This window comes from Lagenorhynchus albirostris, chromosome 5, assembly GCF_949774975.1.
Source record: "Lagenorhynchus albirostris chromosome 5, mLagAlb1.1, whole genome shotgun sequence".
Lineage (NCBI taxonomy): Eukaryota > Metazoa > Chordata > Mammalia > Artiodactyla > Delphinidae > Lagenorhynchus > Lagenorhynchus albirostris.
The window spans coordinates 136,469,921-136,483,641 of NC_083099.1; the positions used below are offsets into that span (position 1 = coordinate 136,469,921).

At 46.8% G+C, this 13,721-nt stretch overlaps 1 protein-coding gene across 2 annotated transcripts in view; it reads right to left on the minus strand.

The window, feature by feature from the left end:
* Window positions 1-474: 474 nt before the first annotated feature.
* Window positions 475-13,721, minus strand: part of SETD4 (SET domain containing 4) — an 83,862-nt gene continuing 70,615 nt past the window's right edge. The window contains exons 12-13 of one of the 2 annotated variants that reach the window (XR_009540814.1): window positions 12,591-12,709; window positions 475-2,196 (exon numbers count right to left, since the gene is read on the minus strand). The gene's annotated coding sequence lies outside the window, so the exon portion shown is untranslated. The remainder of the gene's footprint in view (window positions 2,197-12,590; window positions 12,710-13,721) is intronic. The other variant, XM_060150904.1, reaches the window with a different exon arrangement.

Below are 13,721 nucleotides of genomic sequence, written 5' to 3' on the forward strand. Positions count from 1 at the left end.
AATCAGTGGGAAGAGGCGTTTCTCAACTGGGTTCCAAGCTGGAAACGGTTCCCTCCAGGTGGAACCATAAATACCGTGACATGTTGGGAAGGAAAAATCAACCATAGCTGGCAATGAGATGTGAAGGGGGAGGGAGGATTCCTGCACGACTCCCCAACTTTGAACTTGGATGACTAGGTAGATGGCAAACGAGGGCAGGAAGACAAAACGGAAGGGGGTGTGAGTGGATATCCATGTGGGGTCTCTCCCAAAGGTAACAGCTACCTGGAATGTTGTTAATCATCCCCTTGCTTCATCATATATATGCAGTGATGTGATGGTAAATGTTTAAAAATCAGCTCTCCAAAAATTAAATATGTGTGCATATCCTAATAAGTTTGTTATAGATTGTTTGATACAAAGGATGTATATCACACAGTTTACAAATAATAAAATACATAATATCCTTATTATAAACCTCTAACATTCAATTGATTCTCACAGAATATTTTTTATTTTTGCCAAACTTTCATAATTGTGGCCAACCTACGGTTGCAACAGATGAACCAATGTAGTTTCAGTATGAAGGTTGGTTGATATTTTCATTTACATAAACAAGTAAGAAGAAAGCAAAATGACAGAGACACATGGTAGAAAATCACTTTTTTATCAATTATGTGAGCAACTTCTTTGTTGAATCGGATAATAGTTTTCAAATACTGGAAGGCTATTTCCTCAATTTCTGTGCTATTCACAATGAAACAGCCACAGACATGACAAACATTTAAGTTTAATCTGTTAATCATTATTAACATTTAGTCCGTCATTTTGTTATATCCAGACAATCAACAAAGCAATCACGCCCTGATTTGTAGCACTGGCCAATTTCTTTCATATAAATAGGGGCCCATTTCAAGCTACCAAGGTGATGTCACTGAACACTGAATTGGAAAGAGATCATGGTAGCATGCCAGTTTATAGGATTTTTACCATACAGATGCAATAGATAGAATAACCTCAACAGCATAGATAATAGTAAAATAAGTAAGATAATTAGGAAGTGATGAGTTAGAGTATTTATTACCATTCCTGTTGCTGTAATTATTTTATTGTAAGCTTATATAATTTAATTTTTAATAACAGCTGTGTTTAACAACTGCCTTGCTGAATTCCTGAAAATTTAACTATTGGATCTCGCAAGTCAGTTCAAGCCGGCTCAGGCAAACCATTGCGTGAATGGCCCACCAATATGTTGTTTCATTTTGTGCTTTATAAAAATGGTACCATGTTGAGATTCCCTGGCGGTCCGGTGGTTAGGACTCCGCGCTCTCACTGCCAAGGGCCCAGGTGCAACCCCTGGTTGGGGAATTAAGATCCCACAAGCTGCACGGTGCAGCCACAAAAAAACGGCACCACGTTGCAGGTCATCTTCTGGGAGTTGCTTTGTCACTCGCCATCGTGTTACTCTTGTCTAGGGACACTCAACACTATCCTGTCCCCTTGTTCTCAGCTCTGTCACAGGAAGTAGAAGCCTGAGGGCCACAATCCCCAAAATCTCTTGCCAGCAGGGTTTCTGTTCCATGACCAACGACAGGTGGACGGTGGTACAAGGTGGATTTCACTCTTCCTCAGGCAGCGATGGTGTCCGTGGTAGCCATAGTGGCTTCCTGCAATGTTCTGGTTTCCGAGGAGCATCCCCATCTCTGGATTTCGCCCCCTCCCATCCCTTCCAACAATTGTGTAGGACCTGATTTCCTGTACTAAACCCTTCCGACTGGAAATATGTAGAATGGTTTCTGGGCTTAGGATGAAAAGACTGGGATTTATCCACGTTGATGCATGTAACCTAGGACCATCTTTTCCACTGTGGTATAACAGGCCACACTGTGACGGCATCACGTAGGATTCTCCACAGTTAGGCTGCATTTTATATCCTGCCTGCCCACCTTTGATACTTTCAATACAGCCAGTGTGCCCAGAGGATACTACCGCGGGCAACAGGAGATCACGCCCTGGTGCTGACCCACACAGTTCTCAGGCTCACTCACTGGACTCAACATTCCTGCCCTTACCTCCTTCTCCATCTCCTTCTGTAGGTGATCCGCTGGATCCTGCTCTCCAGTCCGTCAACCTTGGCCAAACATGCGATCATGTACTGAAGGAGGGTCTACTGGTGATAAAGAAGTCTGGTTCCCGTGGGCCAGTACAGGCTCCCAGCTACAGCATGGGAAAAAAAAAATCACATAAGGAAAATGTAGCTTGGGTTAGCACATGTAAGCTTTTATATATGGAGTGGACAAATAACAAGGCCCTACTGTATAGCACAGGGAACTATATTCAATAACCTATGATAAACCATAATGGAAAAGAATATTAAAAAAAACAATGTATATATATATATATATGTATAACTGAATCACTCTGCTGTATAGCAGAAATTAACACATTGTAAACCAAATATACTTCAATTAAAAAATATTGAAAAAAAACATAGCCTATCTGCTCATAGTAAATTACCTTGAGACGTAAGTTGACAATAGCATGACATAATTGGCAACAGCCCGCCCAGATTCATTAGTTAATCAAACCCAGCCAGGACTTTTCCAGAATGTCCTCCCTGTTCCCATACAACCTGTGCTGAGCTGCTCAGGAGATAAGTTAATTTATTTCTGGGAAGAGGAGAGAAATATTGTCTCCCCTTGTCTATGGGTTGAAACCCTATTTGCCCTTCAAAACCCAGTTCAGATATCTCCTCCTCCGTGAAGCTTTCTCAAACGCTACCCATCTGAAATACCCTGCTCTGTATCCTCTGCACCTTGTGTATAATTCTTTACGCCCTTGAGAGATGGGATAATGTCTTCCCCCCAGACAAAAAATGGGCTTGCTTATCACTTACTCTAAGAACAGTGGATTCGCCAAGCTCAGCATTCCTCGGCTATGACACAAACCCGCTGCACACCTAACGTCCACCTGGACCCCTCATATTGCCCCTGTGGGGCTTGGAGGACAAGGGGAACCCAGGCCGTCATAATACCCATTCAGTCTGCTCTGCCATGAATAATGAAGTCCCTCGTCTCTGACCCAGGACTCTGTCTTCTGCCGGCAGCCAGTGAACCAGTAAGAGGCTAAGTCATTAGCCTGTGAGTAAAATCCCAGACCCTTCCCAGATCCAAGACTGAGTCTGTGTCTTATCATCCTTGGGGCTGCAGAGTCTACTACAGGCCTGATTAGTACAATATATGTTTGGAACGTCATCAGGTTGAATGGACTAGACCAGATACCAGGAACTTTTCTTCTACTGCGTACCAGTGAGCCCGGAGTCTCTCAACTTGGGCACTGTTGACATTTGGGGCTGGAGCATTCTTTGCTGGGCGGAGGGTGGGAGGCGCTGCAGGATGTGCACTACAGGATGTTCAGCAGCATCCCTAGCCTCTACCCACTCTCCAACTGTGGCAACCAAAACTGTCTCTGGACATTGCCAGCTGTGCCCTGAGGAGGCAATACCACTCCCCTTTCTCCAGCAACGAGAACCACTGGTGCAGCCTACCCAGAGGGTAGTGGTGAGAATGGGAAGAGCAAGCAAAGGGGCCGTCGCTAAGTTACAATGTAGCATCCGGACAGAGATATAAAATATTACACAGAGGGGGCTCCCCTGGTGGCGCAGTGGGTGAGAGTCCGCCTGCCGATGCAGGGGACACGGGTTCGTGCCCCGGTCCGGGAGGATCCCACATGCCGCAGAGCGGCTGGGCCCGTGAGCCGTGGCCACTGAGCCTGCGCGTCCGGAGCCTGTGCTCCGCAACGGGAGAGGCCGCAGCAGTGAGAAGCCCGCATACAGCAAAAAATAAATAAATAAAAATATTGCACAGAGATGTAAAATACTGCACTGCCTTTGCACAGCTAACAGTAAACACAACCGTGTGAGCACCATAGGTGCCCCGGGGGCATCAGCTAGATCACCTCATTCACACCCTCCGACATTTCACTCTGTAGGAACCAGAGGCATGGATGGGGTAAGCGGCTCACCCAAGTGGAATAGTTTGGACTTGAACCCAGAGCTGAGGGTTTCCAACACTCTTGTTCTTAATTCTTAGCCTCGTTATGATCCCACAAAGAAAGGGGGGGAGACAGACTGGGGCTTAGAAATAAGGAGATGGGAAATCAAAGTTGACCTTAAGAAAAAATAATAATAATCAAAATTACACGTCAACACCAGTCTCTTAAGGGTTAAAAATACATAACCCTTTAGCTATTTTAAGTGGGCAAATAAGTGCCAGAATCTGTATTAACATGTACTTTAATTCCTACATAAAATGTTTAAGTACAAGCCCTCATGAGCTGCTCTCTTTTCTGCATCCAGAAAGTCCAGAAAGGAGAAAAGTGTCAAAAGCTGTTTTAACGCAGCAAACGCATTGGTGAACTTCAGTGGAGTACCTCTGCCATCTGGTGGCGAGTTGAAGAACTGTCCTTAAAACACACAAAGCCACTTGGCACACTGCGATGGGTGTTTGAATGAGTGCCCACCTCATTCCCAACTAAGTCAGACAAGAATTGATGCTCCAAACTGGCTACAGGTTGATACCAGATTTGGGTAATCTGGAGAGCAGAAAAATTACTGATTACCTATGGAATTACAAAGCTTGAGTAACTCCTAAGGAAAAACACTATTTTGACTTTAAACTTTCCCTGAGAAGCTAACATTCCCCTCATCCTTAATTCTCAGAAATGTTTTCAATGCACGATAGCGTTGTGTTTTGGAGGCAGAGAAAGACAGCAAGAAAGAAGGAGGGGGAAAGAGAAGAAATGAAAGAAAGGGGACATCACTGCCATATTTGGTGCCCAAAACCATAATTCTATTAACAATGCATATTAGTCAAAGATTTTCCAACATCTAAGTCAGTTTCTCTCAGGAATCCTAGAAACATCATTAATGTTTTTATTAAGAAATTAATGATGACTTCTTAGTTAAAATAATAAATTTACTTAAGATACATCTACATAACTCCTGTTGATAAAAGTAATTTCCTCCCATTATTTTATGTTCCAAATAGAATTGTCTCATGTCTTCATTCCTCAAATCTTTAAACTGTTCTCTTCCTCTACTCAGTAATATCATAGAAAAATCTACAACACGTTTTTGTTAATCTAATGAGTATTTTCTTGAGCATCTACTATGTACCAGGCATTGGGATATAGCAGTGAATGAGACATATCCTTACCCCATGGGGCTTACAATCTAACAGGGAGAAAGGCGATCCACAGGCTCTATGTAACGTGGTAAGAACCATCTCATTTAATTTTCACAACTCTATGTAGTGGGTCTTATTATCCCCATTTTACATATGAGGAAACTGAGGCTCAGGGAGGTTAAGTGGTTTGTCCAAGGACTCAGAAGACTAAGTGGCAGAAGCAGGATTCAAAATCAGATACCACCTCTCCAAAGCCCAGCTCTTAACACCTGTACGATTCAGTTACACGTCTTCAACAGCGAAGCAGGCAGCGTGCACTGAGAGCTGATATGTTCGGGGCACGATGCCAGGCCCTGTGGGGTATAGAGGAGGTGCCTCCAAGAGTTAGAACAGCATCTGCCTGCAAAGATTAGTACGTGAGGCTTCCGGGCCCAAGAGCACACCTCCCCACTCACCAGCATTCATTAAAAATAACGAACGGGGCTTCCCTGGTGGCGCAGTGGTTGAGAGTCCGCCTGCCGATGCGGGGGACACGGGTTCGTGCCCCGGTCCGGGAAGATCCCACATGCCGCGGAGCGGCTGGGCCCATGAGCCACGGCCGCTGAGCCTGCGCGTCCGGAGCCTGTGCTCCGCAGCGGGACAGACCACAACAGTGAGAGACCCACGTACCGCCAAAAAAATAAAAATAACGAACGATCCCAAACTCCACTCTAATACTCTGGGGGAAAAAAATCATTCTTAAAATTATAATTTAAAATGTATAATAAACGTGAAATTCAACAAAAAGATTCCCATTAAGAGGATCATCGACAGATCCAGCCATTTCCCCATAGAGGGAAGAAAAGTCAGGTTTGGGGCAACGGATATCGTGGGGGGCTTCCGCTCCCCCACCTCACGAATTTAAAGTCATGATGAAGGACAAGGACTGGGATTTTCAGGTGGCCAAACACAGCCCCTGAAGTGGAGATCTTGCTTCTGTACCAACAGTGCATTCTGAAAGGCTCCGTGACGTAGAATGTAAAAGGAGGAGTGGGAAATTGCAAAAGACACTCCACTTGAACAGACGGAAAGTCAGCACTTCTGGATATCACGTGCCTCTTGGGCAGGTATCCTAAATCTAGGCTGCATCTCACACAGACCCAAAGTTGACCTCGGAAGAGAAGCCCCGCTGCCTACACGGCTGTTAAAGCCCATTCCCCCCGGCCATTTCTCGCAAACCTCTGATTTCCACTTGTTGTCTGAAACACAGTTTGCTTGGCCAAAGCCAAAAGACCTGAGAACCTCCCAGGGCAAATGTTGATCTAAAGAAAATGTCCTAAGTGATCGGTGGTATTTATCCAGGTATTATTTCCGCCACCTGAGCTGAGTTTACCAAGCAGGTGGGGAGAGCTGCTCTCTCCCCTACGTTTCACTTGAGTTGCCTGGATACCACGTGTTGTGTTCAACAGGGAACATACACGTAATTGTTCCTCTCTGCACTTAAACCATAAGGATTCCAAATTAGCTCATATCGCTGAACCACAAGAAGGAACCCTGTGCACGTGAACTCTGCATGGCTGGCCGGAGCTGCCCTGTGAAACCAGAGGCAGCAAGGTCTGTAATCGAGAAGATGCTTCAGGGTCTCGTCAAACCAACCAACATTCAAGAATCCCTCCTCCTGGCAGGCGTCAGTTTCGGTGTGATCGCTCCTAATTGCTGGTGACATTAAGGAATGGATCTCTGAGGTCTGATTCCCTTTCTGCAGCCAAGTTGCTAACGTACATTAAAAACACCCTCATAAACTGTCGTCTGTGGGCAGAACCATCAGTGCCCATTCCAAGACATGCTTGGCTTCCACAGACTGGAAAAAAAAGAAGAAATCGGAAAAAAATAAGCCCAGAAAGGACGCAATTATAATAAATGTAATACAAGGAGTAAACTTCAAAGTTGCAGCTACTGTAGAATCTTTGGCAAATCTTAAAATAAGATTATGAAACGTCATGGAAACGTTTTAAGGTATCTGTTCACGAAATCAACTTTTTTCCTTGGGTTCTATTTTCATTTCACAGCACTTATCCCAACTGTGATTCATGAATTAGGCACATAATTTTTTTATTGGATGTCAGACTCCCTGGTTATTCCGTAGCTCCCTAAGTGGAGGACCCGAGACTGAGTTATTTACACTCCCTATGCCCCATATATGGATGGGCACATAGTAGGGGCTCAAAAAAAATCGATGCTATCTTTGCAACAGCACTGTGATTTCATCACCTTGATGTGTCACCTAGCTGTTTCAAAAGCACTCTGCATCATTTCATAGTTTTGTTATGATCATTAAGCAAGACGTTGCAGGGGTAAAGGGTACATGGTACCTCCCTGTATATTTTTTTTTTTTGCAACTTCCCGTGAATCTGTGATTATTCAAAGTCTTGGATTTCACCTAAATAGTGGAATTTCCATTTCGATCTCTCACACGCATGACGTCACAATGCTCTTGGCTTCCTGGATTTCACCAGTGTATTCTGGGTTTCCCCAACTCTACTTCCAACAATCGGACACCCTGAGCAGCCAAGTGATAACTAGAAGCTCATCTTTTTTTCCCTCCAACCCTTGACAGAGCACATCCCTCCGTACAACAGCTACCCCTCTGAGACAGCCAGCCAAAATGTCAAGACGGATGCCAATTTTCATACCATTTATCCTTCTCTGTCTTCTCCACACAGAGACCACCAAAAAGTTATCACGTGGCAGTAATTTTCAAGAACTAGCTGGAATACCAAGGTTCAGGGAGAGGTGCTATGTTGCTAAGCCAATCATTCCCTCAAGATTGTTAGTTGGCAATAAAATCCAGAACGTGTGTGTCCGGATTCCAAGTCGGTGAACCACACACTCCTAACTCTTCTTTTGCCGCGTCCGTGGCAGCCTTGTGTTACACAAAGAATCAGGCCGCCACCGAGCCGCCAAGAGCCTTGGAAAACTGTACAAAGTGCATTAAAATCAACAGAAAGGTTTCCCAGGTCACAGTATTTGGATAACTTCTCACCCCTGCGAGGTCCCCCAAAAGCTACTGGCTGAAGTCTGACACACTGGCTTGAATTGCACAATCAGATTCAAACTTTTAAACAAAGCACTGTGCAGCTATTCACTTCCCCATGAGCCTGGGAACACAGCCCAGCCCCACTGGACGTGAGGACAGATCCCATATCTAGGGGCAGAGCCGAGTCAGGACTGCAGAGCGCTCTCAGAAGTTGAGTATACGAGCAGCCTCCGCCAGCCCCGAGCTGAGCCCACTCTGCTTCTTCAGCCTCCTAATTAATGACCTTCTCCGGGATAAAACAGAAAGTCCTGCCTTTAACATTCACATCAATCTCTGTGAGTCAGAAGACAGAGGCTGTCTGGCTTTCCAACACCTTCACAGGCTCGGAGCACCGTCCTCTATCGACCCTTGTAAAAGCAGATGGCAACAGCAGAAGTTCAAGGAGAAACAGCTTTGAAAGCTACTCCAACAGTGAGACCGGGCTACCAGGAAAGACGAAAAGGAGTGAAAGCCAGTTTTCATCGCCTCCTGGACCAAAGTGGGAGAAGAGGGAGAGAGGGCCAGGGGGAGGAGAGAGAAATGATCTTCATTATTAAAATGCTTTAATAAGGTAGCATATACACTACCAAACGTAAAATAGAGAGCTAGTGGGAAGCAGCCGCATAGCACAGGGAGATCAGCTCGGTGCTTTGTGACCACCTAGAGGGGTGGGATAGGGAGGGTGGGAGGGAGGGAGACGCAATAGGGAAGAGATATGGGAACATATGTATATTTATAACTGATTCACTTTGTTATAAAGCAGAAACTAACACACCAATGTAAAGCAATTATACTCCAATAAAGATGTAAAAAAAAAAAAAAAAAGACTGATATTCTCACTGCCAGGCAGTGAGTCCAGAGAAAGACAAATGCCCCATCCTCTCACGGTTTTTATTTAGCAGAAAAATAATGTCCATTGGTATAGCATTTTTAAATCAATAAAGTACTTTCACACACAGAAACTCACAAACTCTCAGCAGCCTTGAGCTATTATACCCACTTTGCAGATGAGGAATCTGAGACTCATAGCAACACGAGTAAGTGGAGAAGCAGGATAACAGTGGGACGGTCAGCAGTCAGCAGGGAGACGAAAGAAGCAGGCGAGAACTGCCTTGCTACCCTTTGGGGGAAAAATAGAATAAAACATAGTCCCCAGATCAGGGTGTGGGGGATTCATCTCCACCTTTGTGGTGGGCCTAGGACTCCAGAAAGGACTTCGGAGAGTTAGTTTATTCTTATTCTGACAATTCAAAAAGAAGAGTCCCTAAGCTGATAATTTCTCATTTCAGAGGTGATTCATAGAACATTGTCTCCAAAAAGAAATCCACTGAGAAATGTGAGATGAGAGAGTTATAAACAAAGGGCCCCCAGCTGCTACTTGAATCGGTTACATGCCTCAAATGGGACGGGAGCCTAGGCCAAAATATTAACGGGCTCTACAGCGGGGCAGCTCACCTTGAAGTGACTCTGGAACACGACCTGGTCATGGATGAAGACGCAGAAGCTCAAGCCGGGGCCTCGGTGACAACAGGAGGTCAAGTCCAGGACTCAAACCTCTGACCTCAGATAATGAAAGGCAGGTGGGCCACACCCTCTGGTGCTGATGGAGAAGCCGTCTGCTCCAGGTTTCATAGAGCACCCACTTTCTAAACACAGAGACACGCACCTCTGATTTCCATGTGCAAACAGATGTGGCCTTGGGGGATGGAGAAGTAGGGAGGAGAGAGGAAACGGTGCTGCAGGAGAAACTGGGCCCTGAGTGCTGACCTACGCTCTGCCCCTCAGGGTCCCGTCCGAACATCTCACCCTAACCCTAACCCTAACCTGACAGAGCGGGGATGCAAGGCCAAGCTTGCCCGGGGCCCCTTGAACATATAAAAGTAAAGCTTGGTTCCATGACCTTGGGGAAATGAGTTTTCTGTCAAGCTCAGCCTACAATTGCCTTTAGGAAACCTTTGACAAGAGTTTCCTTTGCCACGTCCGGCTGTGCTCTCTGCAGCCATACCGGTGTCCCCACAGGCCTTCGAGGAGGTGGGTACCTGCTCACTTCAAATGTACTGAATCCATTTGACCTGTCCCAGGATGGGCCACTTGGACTGCATTTCCCCCTTCTGGTAGAGAATTTGGGAGCACACTGCCCTGGGCGGACACTGAGAGCAAAGAGTGTGCTCCCCAAGTGTAAGCACCCAGCTCAACCTGGAGGCTGGGGGAAGGGAGGGAACAGCGACACTGAGGAAGGCCCAGCCCCCCTGCCTGGTCCCAGGGGGACCCCGTGGAGCAGCGACCACCGAGCTGCCCCCCTACCGCTCTGGGACAGAGAAATAAATGTCTGTGTCATTGAAGGCGCTCAAAACACACACAAACAGGACGGAGGGAAGGGGCAGCCCAGGATAGAACTTTCTTTTGATGAGACTTTGGATTCTATGTCATGTTTTAATCCACAAGAAATCTGGTCTCACTTCACGCCCTGGGAAATAACAGAGCCTCCCTCCATTTTCCCAGCCTACTCTTCTGAAGTTTTACTCCAGATTTCTCTTTTCGTTCTAAAAGTTTTAAGGAGGACTTCCCCGCGGTCCAGGGGTTAGGACACTGCGCTTCCACTGCAGGGGGCCCGGTTCCATCCCTGGTCAGGGAACTAAGATCCCGCAAGCCATGTGGCATGGCCATGAATAAATAAATACATAAATAAATAAAATTTTTAAAATAAAAGTTACAACAAATTAGGCCCATCGTGTTGTCCTTTCATTTATTTTTTTAATTGTGGTAAAATACACATAACATAAAATTTACCATCTTCACCATTTTTAAGTGTGCAGCTCAGTGGCATTCAGTCTATTCACATTGCTGTACAGCCATCGCCACCATCCATCTCCAGAACTTCTTCATCACCTCACACAGAAACCCTGTTCCCATTAAACAATAACTCCCCACCCCACCCCCAGGCCTTGGCAACAACCATTCTGCTTCCTGTCTCTATGGATTTGATTCCTCCAGATATACCTCATGTAAGTGGAATCGTACAGCATTCGCCCTTTTATGGCTGACCTCCTTCACTCAGCACAATGAAATGTAACCTTGTGGTGCGTCCATGTTGTGGCAGGGCTCAGGATGTCCTTCCTTTTTAAGGCTGGATAACATTCCGTTGTGTGGATGTACCACACTTTGCTCATCCAGTCATCCTTCAATGGGTGCTTGGACTGCTTCCACCTTTTGGCGGTTGTGAACAATGCTGCTATAAACGTGGGCCTACAAAGTCTGTTGGAGTTTGCTGCCCTTCCTTACAGCCGCCCAAACTGAGATAATTAGAAATGAACAGGGCATCACAGAAGACCGTCGGTTTAATATTGCGACGTCACTGCCCAAGCCCATCTGAAGCTTGGGCCCAGGGGTCTGTCTCAGCAGCTTCCAAGGCCCCAGTTCCTTTTCAGTGCCCCCCACACACATGACAACCAACCCCACAGGCCCAGCCATCGAAAAACACAGACCCCCCAACCTTCACACAACCCAACCCTCACACACACCCAACCCTCTCACGGCCCTGACACAGCAGAGGCCCTGTTGTCTCTGGGGGCGTCATGGAGCAACCTCCCGCCTGCACTCCAGGACTGCAGCACTTCCCAGCCTCAGGGCATCCTCCCCGGGGCCCCAGCATTTCCAACCCTGTCCCCAGCCCTCTCGAAACTGAGTACTTTTGAAAACCAAACGCACCCTGCCTCTGTTGCGTGGACAAGGGCAGCTCCAGGTCTCCTGGACACAAAGCCCTGCTCTCCCCTCGGACACCAGAAGTAGAGAAAATATATCCCAGTAAATCATCCTCTGCACCATGAAGGGTTCTGTGTCCTCTCTGACTCTGGCCTCTTTGGTTCTATTTTTATTACATTAGTTCACTTTGCCTCCAAAGGGAGGAATCGATTAGAAAAACACATTTTAAATATCCTCATAAGATTCTCCCGCTGTCCTTGGGATATAGGTGCTACAGGAAGAATACGGAGAGAACTTTTAAGGAAGGAAAATGTGTCTAGAAGCTATTCTGTGGGTTGGAGAGAAACAGGCTGTGCGGGTCTCATTCACAAGCGTAGCCACAGTGAAGACAGCTGGTATACAGTCTGCTCGATAAATAACTGCTGGGTGAGTAAATGAATGAATGTTGGAAGTCAATGGAAGGATGAAGGGAGAGAAGGGGTCCCCCTTACGCATCAGCCTTCACCTTCCATCATCCAGGGCAAAGTGCTGCTCGGGATGGGGAGCTTCAGGGAAAACAGGGATCAGTCTGATGGCTCCTGGCTCCTGGCTCATCACAAGAGCATGGGCCAAGGTGACATTCACAGGCAGGGGACCCCATGTGCACCTGCCCGGCTCACGGACCTTACCCAGCCTTCCTCTACGCCGTGGCCATGTGAAGTGTAAGGACAGGTGCCATGAGAATCACACAGATTAGTCAGGAAGAGCAGTGAGTCTTCCTGGATCCTCTTGACAGTGGGATGGATACCTGCGGTGACAAGAACAGGAGGGGGCGGCAGACGTCAACCTGGACTTCACCCAGCCCCTTAGGGAGGCAGACTCTTCACTCACCGCGCCATAGACAACCCACCCTTCACACTTCCACCTGGGCAGGTAAGCATCAGACGGTCAAAGCGGGGAGAAGGATGCTTTCCCACCCCTTTTAGGAAGATTAGGGAAGAAAAGTCCTTCTGCCTACAGTGTCTGTACATCGACTGGCTTTGCCAAGCCTGTGGATGGTGACGGCCACAGATTTAGACAAGATGCACAAGACAAGATGACCCAGACGTCAGAAACCAGGCCTGTTTCTCAGCAAGGTACTGAGGAAGGAGATCAAGAGACCAATCAAGTTTTTGTGAAGAAACATGATCAGAAACAACAGGAAAGACACCTTCTGTGCCATCTCCTTTAGATGGGCCTTTTTCTGCGACAGGCCTGCAGTTTTTGTCATTTGAACCAGTGCATTTAGTTGTAACTCTAAAGACCCCTGGCTCTGGATCCAGCAGACTTGAACTTGGTACAGGAAGACTGGAAACTGTCCTACCAGGAACCAGGAAGACAGGTAATCTACAAGGAGTACAAAACTGTTGCCACCTCTTAAAGAAAGGGTTGCTGGGCTTCCCTGGTGGCGCAGTGGTTGAGAGTCCGCCTGCCGATGCAGGGGACACGGGTTCGTGCCCCGGTCCGGGAAGATCCCACATGCCGCAGAGCGGCTGGGCGCGTGAGCCATGGCCGCTGAGCCTGCGCGTCCGGAGCCTGTGCTCCGCAACGGGAGAGGCCACAACAGTGAGAGGCCCGCGTAATGCAAAAAAAAAAAAAGAAAGGGTTGCTCTCACTTTATTTAAAACACTAGGGCAACTGCAGAAATAATTACATGCAGTAAAAATACTACTCCCCACTGCAACACAGCAACTGGGACCCAGGACAGTCTGTCATTAAGGCCCATAAAGAAAAGAAAGGCGTATCAACATTGAGGTTTAGTGGTGAGCGGAGATGAAGCC